Source organism: Onychomys torridus, chromosome 8 (assembly GCF_903995425.1).
Source record: "Onychomys torridus chromosome 8, mOncTor1.1, whole genome shotgun sequence".
Lineage (NCBI taxonomy): Eukaryota > Metazoa > Chordata > Mammalia > Rodentia > Cricetidae > Onychomys > Onychomys torridus.
In genome coordinates this window covers 34,836,575-34,846,399 of record NC_050450.1, presented here as the reverse complement: position 1 = coordinate 34,846,399, position 9,825 = coordinate 34,836,575, and positions in this window count along the sequence as shown.

Here is a 9,825-nt window from a genome sequence, read left to right as displayed (position 1 = left end):
TAGTTGTCTGCCCAGTTTGTATTATTGTGTTATTGTTGTTTGAGTGTCTGGATGTTTTCTAATGAGACAGAAAAATGGTGTGGATTTGGATAGGAGGATGGATGGGAGGCTCTTGGAGGAGCTGGGGGAAGAAAAATGCTAATAAGAATAAATTGTATAGAAAGAAACTATTTTCAATAAAAAGAGAAATAGGAAAAAATGAGAATACCAACTGGAACCGGTATGGAAGCCTTATGGGAGCCATCCTGCCTTTGTGTCTTCAGTGTCATGTCCTGTCTGTCTTCAATCTTAATTGAGCTCAAGTGATTACTCCAGGAAGATTCCCACAACAATAAGATGTGGATAATTGACTAGCTTTTAAAATGAAACAATGGACACATCTTGTTAGATAAAATTTGAAGATATCCAAAAACTGATTTTGAGCAGAGGGCATTTTCCTGAAACAGGAAACCCAGTGCTTTGTGTGATCACTTCTTGGATGGAAGGGGCAACAGAGACCCAAAGAAGAGAAAGGTCTTGACCCATGTCACCAGCTTAGTTTGTGACTAATGCAGAATCTTAACACCATACCTTTTCCTCAACCCAATATGATCAGAAAGGTTTAGTTGGAGAGGCAATGTGGAACACACCTTTAATCCCAGCCTGTTGCATGCCACGTCAGCAGTCTACCCCTGCACTACATGTGCTACAAATCTTAAAACAAGAGAACATACATACATACACACCACAAACTTGTTCAACCCAGGGGTTCCCAGTGCTGGCTGTGCCTGGGGAGGAGCTGTGTAAAATGAGAATTCAGACTGTAACTGCAGAGATGATGATGCTCCTGTTTGGAGGGTGGAGCCTGGGCCCTTGTCCTTATGACACTCTCCTGTGACCTAAGGATCAGACAGGATCTTGAACCTCTGGTCTAGGCCTATTCTCCCCTTCTCTAGACTGCATCCTTGAGTATGAAAACACATGGAAGGTACATCACTGGCCTTCACAGGTGAGGCCTCTTCATCCTAATTCTTCTCATCCCCAGGACTGCAGCTAGGGAAGTCAGAGGTGATAATAATCCATGTTTATTATGATATCATGACCCATGGGTGATTCTTACAAAGAGGACATGGAAAGGTCCACTCACCTGGTGTGATGACTAGTTCCAGGTTTAATTTTTGATCATTCCCTAGACCAGAAAATTCTACCCTGCAGCAGTAGGTCCCATGGTCATCTAGAGACACATTCTCTATGGTCAGGGACACATCTCCTTTGAAGAAATTCCCCTTTAGCTGGTATCTTCTGGATTTCTGATATGTCACATTTCTTTCATCAGTGCTGAGAACCCAATTGATAACTGTGACAAGTGACAAAGTCCCTTGTCCCAGCACACAGGTACAGGTGTCCCAGGGGTAGGTACAATGTAGCTGCAGGGCAGATTGGCATTCTTACTGACCTTGACTATAAATGCATCCTCCAAAGACCCTACACAGAGAGGGAAGGAGGGCAAGACAGTGAGGGAGTGGGTCCATTTCTGTTGGTAATGCCTCACAGAATAAAAGAGGAAACTCTGGCTGCCCTGTTGGGAGGAGGATTGACTGTACCAATGAGTCTCTGACTCAGAGGCAGCAGAAGCAGCAGAAGAGAGTCCTGTTCAAACAGTATGATTGCGCATGCCACTAATCTGGGAGCTTGGCAGGTGGAGACAGAAAGAGCCGAATTAGAGACCAGACTGAACTACAGAGCAAGTTCTAGGCTAGCCTGAGTGATGAAATTAAAAAAAAAATTGACAGGTCAGAAAGTGATGACTTATGCCTTTAATCCTGGTACTAAGAAGTTTGTGGCAGAACTGCAGTGAGTTCGAGGCCAGCCTGGGAAACCTGTGCTCATTTCCTAAAATATCTGCCTCCATTGGTCTGAGGTAGAACACAGGAACTTGCATTTCTCTCATTTCCCAAGTGTTGTGTGTCCTTGACTCCCCATACCCCACTTTCAGAATTATGGGCCTCAAAAAGAATTGTTAACAGTTCTTTGAAGATAAAAGCCTGGGCTAATGGAGTCAACACTTAAAAGAATGGGAATTGTTGCCCATGAAAATGGCCCACCTATTTGAACTAGTCTGTCCATTAGCAAAGGAAAGGTAACCTCATCCTCATTCTCTCTCTCTTTCTCACTCCCTTTCTTTGCCCTCTCTAGTGAATAAACCCCTTGGAGGGAAAAAACAGAACAAGTAGCTTGCATATTTAAAACTCCTCATATGTTGTATTGAAGTTTAAAATAAATTCTTCTATAATAACACATCTATATGATGATGTATACTAACTACATAAATGGTACTTGAAATCTGGATTCCTTCTCCAAACTCTTCCCATCCCCCAGCTCATCCTCTTAGAGCCCAAACATTAAAAAATGTCTATACACTGCTGTTCCCTGGCAATGCCTGCACATAACTGTGCACCTTGATTTTCTCTGTAGCATTGTGATTGCCATAATCTATATCAGGTTGTTCAATTAGGCTCCCTGTTTGTATCATGGATACATCAAATTTAGTTATCTGGTCTTCCACGGTTGACATTTAGGTTGCTTCCAAACATATGCTATTACAAAAAGCATCACTACACCCATCCTGTATCTCTGTCTTAGCCTCTGCGAAATAATCGCTCTCCATCTGAAAAGGTTCAAGCTTCTACTTACTAGTAAGTAGTAGCAGCAGCAGCAGGTCACAGTTGAAGGAAAGATGTGAAAATGTGAGTACTTGGCAGGGAAAATCAAAGGCCAGCTCTATGTAGGCTCAGCTTTAGCTCTCCAGTTAAAATGCTACTTCCCCAAATGACTGTGTATCCTGGAGCTCAGGAGAGAGTTGGGGGCAGGGCAATTGAAAAATTGAAGGCAGAGGAGCTATATAAGCAAGTTACAGGTTGTTCTGAGCAATGAGACACTTCCTCCAAAATCCAACAAGTCAGGGATGGTTCCCACTTGGACTCCCAGCACTCAGGAGGCTGACACAGGAGGACCACCATGAGTTCCAGACCAACCTTGGTTGCATAGTGAATTAGAGGCCAGCCTGAGCTATGGAGGATTGCAGGGCTTCTCGCTCAGGTGGTTGGAAGCTGAGTCTGTGGCCTTGCTGTTAGTTCCCACATACTGGGGTCCTGCTTCTGCATTTTCAGAAACACTGCCTTGAGGAGAACTGTGGATCAGTCCTGTGAACATGAAGTGCAGGGGCTAATGGAAGTTGACAGTCAGAAAAAAAATGGGTATTGTTGCCCACAAAAATGGCCCATCTGTCTGGGATCTCAGCTAGTTGTGTGTTCATTAGCAAAGGAAAGGGTGACCGCATCACCCCAATACAGTGAACAAAAGCCTCGACAAATAAGAAGCTTATACATTTCAAACTACTGGAGTTGTTTCAATGTTTAGCATTAATTCATTTCACTAACTCTATATGTACACATCTATGTAGGAGGGCAGTCAAGCCATATTGAACATGTGTGAAGTCATGCCTCCCTTTCCAAACTTTTCCCATCCCATGCTGCTCACTCTGAGCCCAAACATTAAAAAGTTCTCCACATATTGTTGTTCCCTAACATTGTGTGAATCTGCACCTTGATTTTTCTCAGTAGCATTGTGACTTCTGGCATTCCATACCTGAGTGATTGATTAATCAGGCTCATGACTTATATCATGTATACATCACATTTACTTACCTAGTTTTCCACAGGTAGACATTTAGCATGCTGCCAACATGTGCTGTTACAAGCATCATTGCTATGACCATCCCTGTGTCTCCCTCCTGCCATCTATGACATACAGATGTCATTACTGCTCAGCGCTGAGCTGAACTTGACATAAACCTCTTCAGTAAAAAGTGAAAGTGACTGGGCAGATCTAGGAAGACTGTTTCCTATGTATTTGTTCTATAATAGATTTCTATGTGAGCACCTCTACTGGGCTGGAACAATTCCAACATGTCATAGTTGACCACTAGATCCTAGCCAAACTCCCCTGACCTGGAGTTGGCTGAGCTGTGGTGGAAGGAAGGCTCAGTGCTGAGGGTGAGGGGCTTCCAGGCCAGTCTGCTCCAGGCCTCAGTGAAGTTCTCTGCAGTTTTCACTGTTCCTTCCAACAATGATGGCAACCGTCCTCCTCAGGCTAAAAGTTCCCGACACGCATGCAGCAGCCTCACCATCCTGGGAGTTCAGGTAAAGACTCTGAACTCTGACATTTCACACCCTTCTAGCTGCTTCTCTCCAGTGAAGGTGTCACAAGAACTCTGGGCAGGGCAGCCTGATGAAGCTAATTGCTTTACAGTAGCCTGGGAAGATACAGATCTCTTTGGATTGTTTATTTCCTTGTTGCTGTTGTTCAACATTTTATCCTGAAATAATTCAGATCTGTAACAAAATCACTTGTCACTGTAGTCTTTCAATTCTTTCTAATGTGTGCAGGGTGCATACCATGGTACCTTAATCGAAACAAAGAAACTGGCTTGACACTATTAATTGAGCCACATTCCTTACTGGAGTCCTGGGATTGGTTTCTTAAGTTTGAACAGTTTAGTTGGGTGTGGCTACACATGAGTGAAATTCCAGCACGCAAGTGAAAATCCAGTATTGGGCAGGGAGATTGCTAATATGGTGTCATCCTGGTCTCCACAGCAAGACTGTGTCTTAGAAAAAACCAAACCAAAAAAGAAACAAACGAAGTGGGAATACAGGTCAGCAGTATACATAAATAAATAAATAACATGTAAAGATTATGCTAATTTATACTGAAAATTTTAAATAAAAATAAAAAACTTGGTGGTATTATCTTGAATTCTAGTGCTTGAGAGTCTAAGGCCAACCTCAGCTACAGAGACTTGAGATTCCTGGATTACATGAAAGCTCATCTCCAAACAAATAAACAAAACAACTAGCCAAGCACACACTAAAACAAGCAGAGTCTAAGTTAAACACTGGAAATTCCTCATTCTGCTTTATCGTTGGGCATTCCCACTATCCCCAGGAGAGAACCACGTAATTGCTCTGTCCTTCTGACCAGCACTGTCCAGTACTAATACAGTAAAGACTGCATAGCAGTTTTCATTTTCTACTACCGTATTAGAAAGAAATGGGTGACAGGGCTTGAGAGATGGCTCAGCAATTAGATGTACTCGCTGCCTAATCATGAAGGCCAGACTGAGCATCCCAGCCCCCACATAAGAAGACACCACCCCAAGAACACCTGACTCCCAGACCTGAAATGGGGAAACAGGCGACAAAAAGGAATGGCAATCTTCTGGCTTCCAGTGTACTGAGAAAACATGAGGTCCAGATCCTGACTCAGAGGGAGAGGCAGGGAAACAGAAGAGGACACCAGATACCCTCTTCTGGCCTTCATGTGTGTGTACACCCCAGCACAAATGCACACTTGTGTATCCACTAAGGAATGAAAATAATAAAAACAACTAAAGTCCCCTTTTAACATATAATAGTATACTGGTGCGTCTTCTCAAATATTCAGATGATACATAAATGTAGAACATCAAGGCCAGAGAGATGGCTCCGAGGTTAGGAGTACTTCCTGCCCTTGTAGAGGACCTAGGTTAAGTTCTCAGCACCCACAGGACAACTCATCCCATGTATCTCCAGTTCCAGAGGATCCATGGCCCTCACTTGGTGCCTGTGGGCTCATCTATGTACATGGTACATGTACATATACTCAGCCCTTCCTACTGTTATTAATATAAAATTAAAAAACTTTAAAAACAAAATTATTTTAAAAAATAGAGAACTTTAAACTAAAAGTCATTTTATTTCATCCTGGTTCTCTACAGGGTGCTTTGAAGAGTCTGATGGTTTTTCCCCCCTCAGACACATTTCCATTCTACAGACATATATGTTAAATATGATGCTACTGAGTTATGATGCTTTGCAAAAATGGGTTCCTAGACACAAGTTGTTGGGTGTTAATTTTCACTTAGATTTCTTGAATATATTTGAAATCACACAGTACTCAAAAAAAGTTGTCATTTTTAATAAGTCCACATTGTTAAGAAGCAGAGTAAACATGGTGTGACAACTCATTCCCAGAACAGGGATGTGCAGCATACACCATGCATTTTGTACAGGTGCTCCTGGCATGGAGGGTTCAGTATGCATGGACAGTTCTTTATAAGATGGTCATTCTGGCTGGGGATGTAGCTCACTTTTAGACTATTTGCCAGCTGTGCAAGCAGCCTTGGGTTGGGTCCTCAGCACAGTAGAACCCATAGGGCATGGCAAAGACCTGTGATCCAACACCAATGGAAAGAAGGCCAGAAGTTTAATAGTTGTTCAGCCACAGAAGAGTTTAAGACCCGCCTGCATTACATAGTGAGAGGCCCTGTCTCAAAACGAATCAAGAAACACAAACAACAATAACAACATCCAAGTCAAAACTGAAATCCTGTCTTGACTCCATTCAGTAAAGTCTAGTGTAATTAAATCTTCTGGACCCCTCTCTTTCCGAAAATGGGTGTGGAGGCAGCATCTTCACATTCAATGATCCAGGCGGTGGTGGCACACGCCTTTGATTTCAGCACTCAGGAGGCAGAGGCAGGTGGATCTCTGAGTTCGAGGCTCAGAGTGAGTTCCAGCACAGCCAGGACTACATAGAGAAATCCTGTCTCAAAAAAATTTTAAAAAAAAAAGACACTACCAAAGAGATGACGGTGATTCAGTTGAATTCTTACCTCAAAACTCTGTCCTCAGTATCTTTAGGAAGTCCATACAAGGTTAGCTAGTTATTTCATAATTTGGTTGGCGGGAGGAGAAGGACACACTCCAAGTCCATAGTTCCTTCTGGAAACTCTTGTTTGAACACAGCACCCTCTAGCAGACAGATGGGAAAGTGCTCACACGGTTCCCTGTCTTGCTCAACACCCACTCTGGGAGCCTCTATGGACAATTTAGTAACAACTGAAATGTGCATCAGGGTATGGAGAAGCTTGGCTTCAGATGGTTTAAGATCTCTTCTCATCATGTTGCCTTGGCTCACTTGGAACTCTCTCTGTAACCCTTCTGACATATAATACAGATCACCTGCCTCTGCCTCACCAGTGCTGGGATCAAGGTGTGGACCAACAGACCTTGCATTCCCTAAGCTTTTGGAAGCAGAGATTGTGAGGTAGATTTATTTCTTTCAACTCCCCCATTCTAATATGGAGTACTAGTAAACACGTGTTAGAAAGATGTTAGTGGAAGGGCAGACCAGTAGGTACAATAAGTGTGGGTGTCTCTTCTGCTCTTGCTCCAGGGACTCCTGGTTTCTGCAGCTGAGTCTTCTTTCTGGAGCAGTTTATTCACCTGTAAATTGAGAGGGTTGGTCCAGGTGTTAAAGTCCCTCCATGCCCCAGCCATCTCCAAAGCAGCATGGTCCCCAGGCTTGGAGTCACACCTCAAGTGAAGATCTTTGCTGCAGCTTGGGAGACAGCCCAGGGGCACATTAGCAATGCTCCCATCCACTGATGTTCTCCTCTAGTCTGTTTCTATCAGTGAGTAGATGCTATCTAGTAGGTGGATTGGGGAACTGGAGAGACTCAGTTTTTACACAGAACAGGTGAAAGTGTGGCCTGGACATAAGATTGGAATTCTGGGAGAGTCTCATCTTTATCCATCAGCAGCTCTGGAAGAGTCTATCAGCAGCAGAGGGTTAGAAGGAGAGACTGTAAGGAGAAGCTGGGGCTCTCTTAGCTAACTGGTAAGTACAGTCTCCTGCAGGCTCATGCTGGAGAGAAGCAATCAGGATAGTGCTCCTTGGAGTTATGGGATTACATATGGTATTATATGGGATTGTATGTAGGACATTAGGGCAACTTAACACCCAATAGAGTTATTTTGAGTTTTGGAGTTAGATCTTCATTCAAATGGAATAATAAACTTTCATAGACAAGCTGTTCGTTTGGTTTGGTTTTTCAAGACAGCATAGCCCTGGCTGTTCTGGAACTCACTTTGTAGACCAGGCTAGCCTCAGACTCACAGAGCTCTGCCTCCCTCTACTTCCTGAATGTTGGGATTAAAGATATGGGTGAAGATTTCACCACTGCCTGGCTCATAGAAGAGTTATTAAAGCCTTCTTAAGCAAGGTTAACATGAGAAATAAGAAGAAAGCTGTAGAAAACAGGCTGGTACTCTTGGATTAATCCCTACTGATTTAGGTGGTGACTATAAGTAACATGTAACGTTACCTAAGTAATATGAAAATAGGACCATGGTGGTGAGAACACAGCTAAACTTCAGTCTTCTTCAGGGCTTGTGTGGTTTGCAGATGAAGTTGTAAGAAATGATTTGTATGAAATGCAAAGAAAAAACATAGGGCAGCTGTAGGATGGCTCGGTGGCAGTGAGTTTGTGTGTCAAGAAGGCTTTACTACCAGGCGGTGGTGGCGCAAGCCTTTAATCCCAGCAGTAGGGAGGCAGAGGCAGGCGGATCTCTGAGTCTGAGCCTGGGCTACAGAATGAGTGCCAGGACAGCCAGGACTACACAGAAAAGCCCTGTGTAGCAAAAAAAAAAAAAAAAAAAAAAGAAAGAAAGAAAGAAAGAAAGAAAGAAAAAGAAAGAAAGAAAAAAGAAAGAAAGAAAGAAAGAAAGAAAGAAAGAAAGAAAGAAAGAAAGAAAGAAAGAAAAGGAAAGGATCACTGTGTGTGAGGGGCAGTGAATGTCAATATGTGCCCTGTCCTCAGCAGAACACAAAAGGGACAGAATGATAGGAGCCATGTGCTGCCAAGTAGTTTTATTGACAAAAAGCCACAAGGCTGATATTCATATGTGCTTTAGATTTCTGAAATTTGTCTATTAATTAACAATTTTTAGATTTTTCTCATACAAAAGAGTCTCAGTGTTTGTCCAGCCATTTGCAGCATTAGGGATCTGATCCCTTCCAAATACAGAGGCTGTTAGTGTGAGTCGTGTGGGGTCCCAGGCCTGAGGATGCTGAGCCAGCCCATCACAGGTGTTCTCATGACTGCTGTCACTAGCCTCAAGAGACTAGAAAAGGGTGTCCATTTCCTCTCTCAGAGGAAGCCATGGGATGTTTGAACAGAAGTGGAGTTAATAAAGTACTAGATGGGCTTACTTCTATTCTTATAGCTTAGCAATTAAAAAGCAAAAGTTGAAATCTAGAAGTTAGAATCTGAACACCTATAGTATCCTCTATAAATGGGCTTAAAAGCAGCTGCCTTGGGGATTCTGTGAGGATTGGGTGCCTGTGAATGAATAGCCCAGCATCTCCTTCACAGCAGATTCTCCCAAAAGCTGAGCAAACACTGGTGCTATTTTACCTATGAGGAAATCTAGGCATGGCAGGGCTCTGTGGATGAAAGGTTTGAATTTGTACCTAGTGCTTTTCAGGGTGTCTCTAGACACCCCCGCCCCAGGGAGATGTGGTCTCAGTCACTGTGTGTGGTAGCATGAGTAATCCTTTGCTTTCTTGTTCAGTCCATCTTGCTAGTGAAGAACTTGGATGAGGCTTAGGGACCAACCATTGTGGCCACTGAGCAGAAACAGCCCCATGCCCACCAGAGGGCAGGCTCATCTTCACCATCAGAAGGCTGGTGTTCGCTTAGGGTTCTGCTCAGGAAACATATTCTTGTCTCTGCCTTCAATTTTCTCTCTGTTTGATGCCTTATTTGTGCCAAGACCAGGAATGAGATTGATGGTTATGTGTGGGGAAAGAAGAGGCTGTTTAGGAGGACAGCTTTCCCTGTCCAAGGCACACAGTCCTCCACCACTGGGAACTTACAGAGCCCTGGGTGGAACCTTTGAATATGGGTTTTCTTGGCCCAGTAGAACAGGCCCACATGATTCACATGGTTAGGGGTCAAAA